Here is a 9834-nt window from a genome sequence, read left to right on the forward strand (position 1 = left end):
CAATAGCACTTCATAAAACTAACTGTATCTGATCCAGTGCCAAAGGTTGGTGCCACTTTCTGTTTTTGGGGTATTTTGAGGTGCTTGTGTTGTTGTGATAGATTAATTCTGAAAACTGTCAAGAAAAAGTGCAATAGTAAAATATTAGATTCCAGCTGTTGGTCACAGGTGCAGCATTGCATCCACATGGGGAGTAGCAGGTAAACCTCGCTCTGATTGAGTGTCGTGTAAGAGGGTCATTCGGTTTTCCCGCTCAGATTCTCTGAACCTCCAGCTGAAGGCTTGTAGCCACAAAGTTTGTACTGCTTATCCAACACCTCCTCGCAGCAGAATCTGTGTCAGATAACGTGAGGAAAGACCGGAGGATCACTTCGCTCCCCACACACCTCGTCCCTCTGACCAGGCCAGTTGATTGGCGAAAGGGCGAGCCTCTGAACAGAACCAGAGCGGGTTGAGGTGCAGCATCACTTACCCTGAAAGCCGACTTTGTGAGGACACTGACAGACTGCACTACAACATGGGGTACTTTCCTGCTTCCTGCTGTTACCTGAATCTGTTCAGCCAGCTGAATTGTGTAATCAGAACAGGTGAGGCTTAATCTAAGCACTCAGCCTGAAATTCATATGGGCTGATTAGATGTTGGGGAATGTGTTATTGATTAGAAAACAGCCTCAGAATTGAGCTCCAGATTGATGTTTTTTATCAACTTTATGCAGAACAAGATTTTTATGAACTCAACTGAATAAAGTTAAGTCATCCAACCAATGAGGATTTTACTTCATGAACCACACGGAGGGTAACACTTGTACTTGGATGATACTCTTACTCAGTACATTTTACATATACTGAATACTAGTTTCAGCCGAGTACTCACTCAGTCAGTTTAACCTTGACACAGTTTAACTCATATACTGTTTAACAAGTATGAAGCTTCAGAGGAGATTTAGTTTTAGTTGCTCTGTGGTTAGCAGCAGCTATAGCGCCGTTACATTAGCATTAGTTGTGTAGGTAGCAGTTGTGAGCTGTGGCGTGCGGCGGTTTGTTGTCCTGGGGAAGGTCAGAGGTCACGGCGAGTGCATTAGCATGCAGCTGCAGCCGTGCGGCGTTCCCAGGCCTCAGGCTGCAGGTTGATTAGTAACTCGACCGTAAAACAACAGGCCGGTTTAAAGTCTGCTCTGATAAATCCTGCTTACCGGGTCAGTTTAGACTTTACCCTCTTCAGGCTCTCTGTCTGCGTCTCAGCCCTTTGAGCTGACTGTTACATAAAGTCTGTATGGAGGATGTGTGGAATAAACACAGCTCAATGGTTCTTTTCTTTTCTTATGTAAGCTGCGTTCAGCTCTCAGCGCCTGCAGGAGGAAGTGAAGAAGGGAAGCAGGTGATTGGCCGTGGTCAGGCTGTCCGGGCTGCAGACCCACAGCGTGCGGTGTGTGCAGCATCAAAATAACATGAACACAGCAGGGAGACCACAGAGCACCGACGCTCTCACTTTTCAGTCATCATCTCATCCCCAAATCACTCACACTGCAGCAGGCAGAGGGACAAACAAGCTCACTGATGGCGGGAATAACGATAACTGAAAGAGTGCCGCAGCCAGGTAACAATGTATTTCCTGCTATGTCATTCGGTTTTTCTTTCCACACATTTGCACGCAGTGTTTGGCGAGATAACCTTTGACTTGAGGTCCAGAGATCAAACCTTACCGCCCTTCCCGAGCGTTGCACCAGCTCCATAGATCAAATGTTTGGTTTGAGGTTTTGCTGAGGTCCGACTGATGTGGACACTCAGGGTGAATCCCTCCTGTGTGATGGACTCTCTGGACGTCTGCAGGAACTCATAGCTGGGTTTGTTGCACTGGTTCTGGGTGAGTGGGATGTGAATAAAGTTGAATGATCTGATTTGGGTGTCTGAAGGCCACAGGTAAGTGGTCTTTGTTAACAGGACGTCACTGTGCTGGACTGACGAGCAGCTGGTCCACCACAGAATCCACCAGTCTTGCTGTGTTGTTCCAGTTTTTCTCAACGTGGAGGCTGGGAACCTGCAGACTCTGGAAGGAAGATGTTTCAGCCATCCATTTTCTATATCGCTTATTCATCAGGGTCACGGGGAGGCTGGAGTGAGAGGTGGATTCAACACACAAAGACAGGCAACCACACACACACACACCTCGGGGCAACAAAAGGCAGCCAGTTAACCTGAAGTGCATGTTTTGGGAATTGTGGGAGGAAGCCTGAGAACCCGGACAAAAGCCACACAGGCACAGGGAGAACATGCAAACTCCACACAGAAGGACCCAGACCGGGATTCAAACCTGGAACCCTCTGGCTGTGAGGCGACAGTGCTAACCACTGCACCGCCATGCTGCCCAGGGAAGATTTTGAAAGATGATTTATGGTGGCAAAAGATATTTGAAAATGGGACATTAGAGAAAAAAAAAACCTCTGACGCCCTGAACATAACAATGGCTACTTCCTGTCTGCGGCTCCCAGCTCAAAGCCCATTGGCTCCAACTAAAGACGTAAATCTTGACACCTCACGAGCATGCAGTTTCAGCCGAACCGGACCTCAAGCACGGCGTTGTCATAAAATAGAACATAAGGAGGCATAAAATTGTGACATATTTGTGGTTTGCAGACACGCATGTTGTGATTTAGTGTGTCCCCAGCTGAGGACATGTGAGAGACAGATTTAAACAAGAAGGCTCAAAATTCAGTGTGACTAATATAAAGTACTTCACTGAATTTATTTGCAGACAGAAAATGTTCACTCTGAAGAAGCTGCTGGGTGTTTTCTCGTCGAAGACATCATCTGGTCAGGTCTGCGACGGCGACCTGAGACGAGCTGCCGTGGCCCGAGTCGACCCAGACTGCAGCTCTGGACGCCGCCGATCACAACAACACAACCTGGTTTTTATTTTTTATTTTTCTGCAAACTCCTGGAGCCCAAAATGACCCAGAGTGAACCACAGCGGCAGAGCGAGCCCCGCCGGCTCCTCCACGCTGTATACATCAGACATAAATACACTGAGCTGATTTAAATAGACTGCAGCCATTCACTGTAAACACAGCCAACAACACAGTGCAGACATGCTGACTGCTCACTTCTGCTGCACACTCACTTTTCTCTGCGCCTGCTGGAATATTTTTACATGTTTTGCAAGAAAAAAAAGTGTGGAGTCAGTTGATGCTAAAACTGCTGTTTCACTTATGTATTTAAAGCGTTTAGTGTTTAGTCTTTTGCTCGCCGAGTCCTGCAGCATGTCGGGTCAGGTTGTCAGTGACACACCAACTCAAACTGTGCTCAGTGACCACAATCAAAGATGTTAAACTTTGGGAGGTTTTATTAGAGTGCCAACAACTGGCTGTGGTCTGAGGAACTGAAGTCTGTAGCCGTCTGTGTGCCAGACTGAAGAGTCGGGTCCTATAGAAATCCTGAACACCACCGTGCTGTCCCGCTCCGTCAGTTTTCCTCGGAGAGAGTTTTGGTCACGTGCCGCGATGGCCTGCAGGCGTGTGCTGATGTGTGGGGGCCTCCCCGGGTCACGGCTGCTCTTAACGTACAGCACATAATCCACACCCTGAAAAGTAGCTCGTGCAAACTAATAATCAATCTAATCTGCTGGATGGCTCCTCGGCGTCACTGAGCGCGTGCAGAAGGTGGTCGGTTTGGGGTTTAAGGTCAGCTGACAGGAGGTGGTGATGGATACGATGGTCTCTCTGTCTCTCTCTCTCTGTCTGTCTGACTTTCGTGTTAAACTGCTGACTGTGATACAATGGAAACATCTGCATGCTTTCACTTCTGGTTTTCACCATCTGCCACAGTCAGATTTGCACGGCATTCTGGGATGTGGACGGACGTTTTGCCAGTCAGCAGAAAGTTGGCGGTGAGCAACGCTTTCTATTAATGTGGCTGCTGGGGTCACATCTGTTCATGTGGATCATATGTAAACATCAGCCATGCACCACACACCTCCTACAGGAGACAAATTAAACAAGGCGTCCACACACGGAGGACTTTGACGGACACCTGCTGTCCAATCAGAAGCCACGAGGAAGAGGAGAAAAGAGAGGCTGGAGCTCTTTGTTTTAATGTGTGATCTGTAAAATCAATGCACCTGTCCTACAGCATGTGTGTGTTCATAATGTGTGTGTGTGTGTGTGTGTGTGTGTGTTCATAATGAAAATGAGGATGTCTGAGGAGTGAAAACACGTTTCTTCATCTGCCTCGTACGTCCTCCTCTTCCTCAGGTCCAATTCACACCTTCTTAGCTTTCTGTTTGCATCACTTGACCTCTTGCTCTCACCTGATGAAAACACTCTGTGCACACACACACACACACACACACACACACAGAGTCTGATAACTTTGTTATGTAAAGATACACATTATATTTACACTTAAACACACACACACTCGCACACATTTCACACGTATGCAAACTGACACACACACACCACAGCTGATAAGAAGTTTGTTACATAAAGATAAGTGTTACATTAAATTTGTCAGGTGTACTAACACACACACACACACACAGTGTGTGTGTGAGTCTGACAAGCTGATTCAAGACCAACAATTGAAAAGTATTTGTATGAAATGAATATTTATTCTTTGCTTGTGCTGATTCAGCAACTGGATCAAAACTTCAAACACTTTGACTTCCCAACTCAGTGGACTTTTGGTGGACTAACACTAGTCCACCCTGCACCTTCACTGTCTGAATGTCTTACTGGTCCTCACACAGACAGAAATCCAACACAATATGCAGCACACACACACACACACACACACTGTGACTTAGTGTGAAACATTTAATGGATAAACACACACACACACACAATTTCATTGTTGACTTCAGTCACCATCATAGTTTCAGTGGTTCACAGAGAGTTTAGTACTGAAGGTAAAAAAACCCCTCTCACCCGTCTCACCCCGTCTCACCCCCCCTTCACTTTTCTTCCAGCTCTCTGTCAGGCTCAACCAGTCATCCATCAGCACTTTAAATGCTCTAAATGATTGTGTGTGTGTGTGTGTGTGTGTGTGTGTGTGTGTGTGTTTGGGGAAGTAAGCACAACTCTGACTCTGACTCTGACCTGCTTTCTTCTCAGCACGACAGTCAGCGACAGTAGCTTTTCAGACTGTGATCTGCAGAGCTGCTGCTAAGCTAATGTTAACGCTACAATGCTACGAAGCTAACCTGCTGCGAGCCTTGTCGTCATCTAAGCCACGCCCCACGAGTTGTGTACTGCTAATCTACACACAGCAGTAAAACACTTCAGAAGAAAATACCCACGAGTTTTATTTATTCCCTCATGTACACTGCTGGTGTTCAGGTGTAGAGCGTCCAGAGGTGCTGAGACGTCACATGTCCCTGTTCCTGTGACTGGGACACTTTCTGGACTCGAACTGGCGTCACCAAGTCCACCTGCGTTTCTCAGTTTGTTTCTCTTCTGTTGTGTCCAAACACTCCAAACCTGGGACTGGTGTCACTCGACTGGTCTTCTTTCTGTGACTTCTCTGACTTGAGTTTTGAATCTTTTTGCAACCTGTCAGACTTGTCTGTCTGTACTGAGGACTCGGGGTGTCTTCGCTTGGACTCCCTCCGTGGTGAGGAGGCAGCTCACAGTCAGATGACGAGTCTGTCAGTTTGATGGCGTCTTGGTCAGCTGATGTTGTTCCTCCACTCTGAGAACAACAGCAGACTGAATGAAGACCGAGCAGATGGAAGGTGAGTGTGTGTGTGTGTGTGTGTGTGTGAGACGTGTTGAAGCCATTCACGTCGGCAGGCTTCAGCTCTGATGAAGATAACGATGTGGTGTGTGTCTCTTTAACGGCATCTTTAAAATGACTTGGCGCTGTGGACATGTAGCGTTTCTCTCCTGCTAAATACCACAGTCGGAGTGATTTAATCTTCATCTCCTCTGTTATGTAAGGCCTCAGTCACGAGTGAAAGCGACCCAAGAGAGCTCGTATCTGTTCATATAAATTGTGAGGAATGCTGACTGTGTGTTTCATGGCAAATCTCCCAGAACGTCCCACTGAGGCCAGAAACACAACTCCAAACACACCTATGGAGTCTGGCCCGCTCGCAGACAGAAAGCAGGAGACGTTAACCCCCCTGGTCATGTGTCCAGCCTCAGACAGGAAGTCTTTTTCTTGTCCCTCTCTTCATTTACATCCTCAGCTCTGACTGGGTGCTGGTTTTCTCACGGTGACACTTTACCTGCACACCAGTTTCCACAGTTCATGTTGTGCTTCCTCTTTAAGGTTAAATATACAGCAGCAGGTGTCGCTGTGGAGCACAAAACAAACATGCGTCTGTCGTTCACTCGATAACCTTGGAAAGACAAAAAAGAAACGCATGTGAAAGCACGCTGCTTGCAAAACTCAGTTCTGTTAGGGGCTGTGCTGATCAATGACTTGATGGCTGCAGACTCACTTCAAATGTTTACAAAATCATATTTTAGTGAACTCAATTGGCTAACAGGAGAACATTTCTTATCAGGCGCCATGTTGAAAACAGACATGACAGACACGAACACTGACACAAGCACTGACACGAACACTGACACAAGCACTGACACAAGCACTGACACAAGCACTGACACAAACACTGACACAAGCACTGACACGAACACTGACACGAACACTGACACAAGCACTGACACAAACACTGACACAAGCACTGACAGGAACACTGACACAAGCACTGACACGAACACTGACACAAGCACTGACACGAGCACTGACACGAACACTGACACAAGCACTGACACAAACACTGACACAAGCACTGACACGAACACTGACACGAACACTGACACAAGCACTGACACAAACACTGACACAAGCACTGACAGGAACACTGACACAAGCACTGACACGAACACTGACACAAGCACTGACACGAGCACTGACACGAACACTGACACAAGCACTGACATGAACACTGACACAAGCACTGACACGAGCACTGACACGAACACTGACACAAGCACTGACACAAACACTGACACAAGCACTGACATGAACACTGACACAAGCACTGACACGAGCACTGACACAAACACTGACACAAGCACTGACACGAGCACTGACACGAGCACTGACACGAACACTGACACAAGCACTGACACGGACACTGACACGAGCACTGACACGGACACTCACACTGACATGAACACTGACATAAACACAGACACGAACACCAACACTGACACGAACACCAACACTGACCTGAACACAAACACTGACATGAACACAGACACACACACTGACACGAACACTGACACAAGCACTGACATGAACACTGACACAAACACAGACACCAACACACTGACATGAACACAGACACACACACTGACACGAACACCAACACTGACATGAACACAAATACTGACACCAACACTGACACCAACACACTGACATGAACACAGACACACACACTGACACGAACACCAACACTGACATGAACACAATTGCTGACCCCAAGCACTGACACGAACACTGACGCCAGCACTGACACGAACACTGTCAATGTTTAACATTTGAATCAGTTTTTTCATGACTCTTCTTCTCCACATCACAGATGACTCAAGCAGAGAAGCCAAACTGCCTACAAAAGTCTCTTGTTTTCATCAGCAACCAATAAAACACGATTAAAGTACGTGGAGGAAAATGTGAATGAACAGTTGAAGACTGTGACAGACGCTTTAAGTGACAGCGAGACGTCACTCAGGCTGAGGACGCTCAGGATACTGCGTGGGTGAAGCGCTTCCTGCTGTATTTGTTGTAATCTGACTGTTTCTGAGTCTAAACGATGACATGACGGAGATCGTGGAGCCAGAGGAGGAGAAACTGTTTGAATGTGTAAACTCTGAGGTTTACTGAAACAACAGGCTTCGGTCTGCTGGGAGCCCAGAGCTGCTCAGGAGTTCGACCGCAGGGAGGGTTTAATGATACTGTCCAGGAGTCCTGCTCAGCCCGAGGAGGCGGGAAGGAGGGGGGGGGGGCTCCTCAAGAAGGAGGAAAGAGAATACAACATGTCCCTGTGTAGGACATGTTGGAGGTGAAACACTGCACTGTTTACTACACAGTACTACATTATACCCTCTGCATGATGAGTACTTTAACTTTGGTACTTTAGGTGTATTTCATTTATTATATTCATGCTGTTACCACCTAACAAATATTTAGATACGTGGAAATTCAGTGCTTCACCCTCTCGTTGTTAATAACACACTTTCACACACACAAGCAGGCACACACACACACACACACACTAAGAAACTCACGTCATGACACACTCATACATGTAGTTACCTCACACATGTATGTGCATCAGCCACACACACTCACACACACTCACACACACGCACACACTCTCTTTCTCACACTCACTCACACACACACACACACACACTAGTGGGCGTCTGAGGAGGGCATCCAGAGAGAGAGACAGCGATCCCACACTCGGGTCCAACTCAAACACGGCTTCTGGTTTCACTGGAGCCTCCAAACAGAAACCGGCTCCACTATTTTTACGGACAAACTATTTTTAGCTTCTTTCTGCTTCTTTTTGGGAGGCAGCAGCACTTTGGCCACACAGCGACTGTGAGAGCTGCAGCTCTGTGTCAATACAGAGAACAATACGCTCGGAGTCCACATCCACAGCGAGCCGGACCGGCTGGGTCTGCGGCTCCACGCCGACCTCTGATGACAGGCCGCAACTGCACACATTATTGGAATTCTGGGAGATTACCGAGCAGCAGGGGGGTCGTTTTAAGCTCTGTCAGTGCTGCAAATGACAGGCTGTCACAGGACAACGCAGGAACAGACGGCTCGACCAGAGGCCCCCGGGGGCCCGCCTGGGGGCCAGCAGTTACACATAAACTCCTGAGGGCCAGACAGAGCTGCTGCTGCAGCCAGGACGAGTTTAAACTCACTGGACACACGCACACACACATGCACACACAAACACACACACATAACACATACACCCACACACGCTATTTTTGCTTCCTTTTGTTGTCAGATTTTTTGACAAACAGAACAGAAAGTCAGCCAGGTAAGAACAGGTAAGAGTGGAACACCTGCAGGGCATCTATGTTGTGTGGGGGAGGGTCAAATATGGTGGACTGCAGGTTGGACATCGTCAGTTGTGTTACTGAGGGTGAATCACACTCACAGCTGCTACGTGAACCTGGCTGTCCTGCCGATGTACTCTGGTGGCCTGACTCTGAGGACATGAAGCTCTGTTGTCTCCTGCCTGGTCCTCCCAGGTGCAGATCCTGATCCTGATCCTGATACCGACTCCCTCCTGAGGGAGGAAGGAGCTCTGACTTCTGTCAGTGTTTTATACCCTTTGGTTCAGCTGCGATCTGACTTGAGTACAACATGTGAGAAACAAGATGATCTGGTGTCACTGTGCTATACTGTGAAAGCATTTGACTTTGAATCCACACAGCGAACGCAGTCCCCGAGCCGGAGGGGTGAGCGTTCAGTCAGGGGACTTCCTGCTGTTGGCTCGCAGAACGAGAAGTTGGAGTGACTCCAGAACTCTGCTGACTGAACATCATGAGACTGAGTTCATGCAGAACCAGCTGCTCATCCTCCTCCTCCTCATCCCTCCTCCTGACCTCACCAACAGATTTTACACAAAGACGTCACCTCTTCTGAAGGTGTGTACGATTGAAATGCGGGGTTGGTGACCACGCCCACCTAGGAGACAGGAAGTGGAAACCATTTCCTAACACTTGCTCAGTTTGCAATGTGTCATCTTTTCTTATAGAACATCTTTGATGTTAGCCTCCTCTATTTTACACCCTCTGGCTC

The sequence above is a fragment of the Scatophagus argus genome, chromosome 1, assembly GCF_020382885.2.
Source record: "Scatophagus argus isolate fScaArg1 chromosome 1, fScaArg1.pri, whole genome shotgun sequence".
NCBI classification, from domain to species: Eukaryota; Metazoa; Chordata; class Actinopteri; family Scatophagidae; genus Scatophagus; species Scatophagus argus.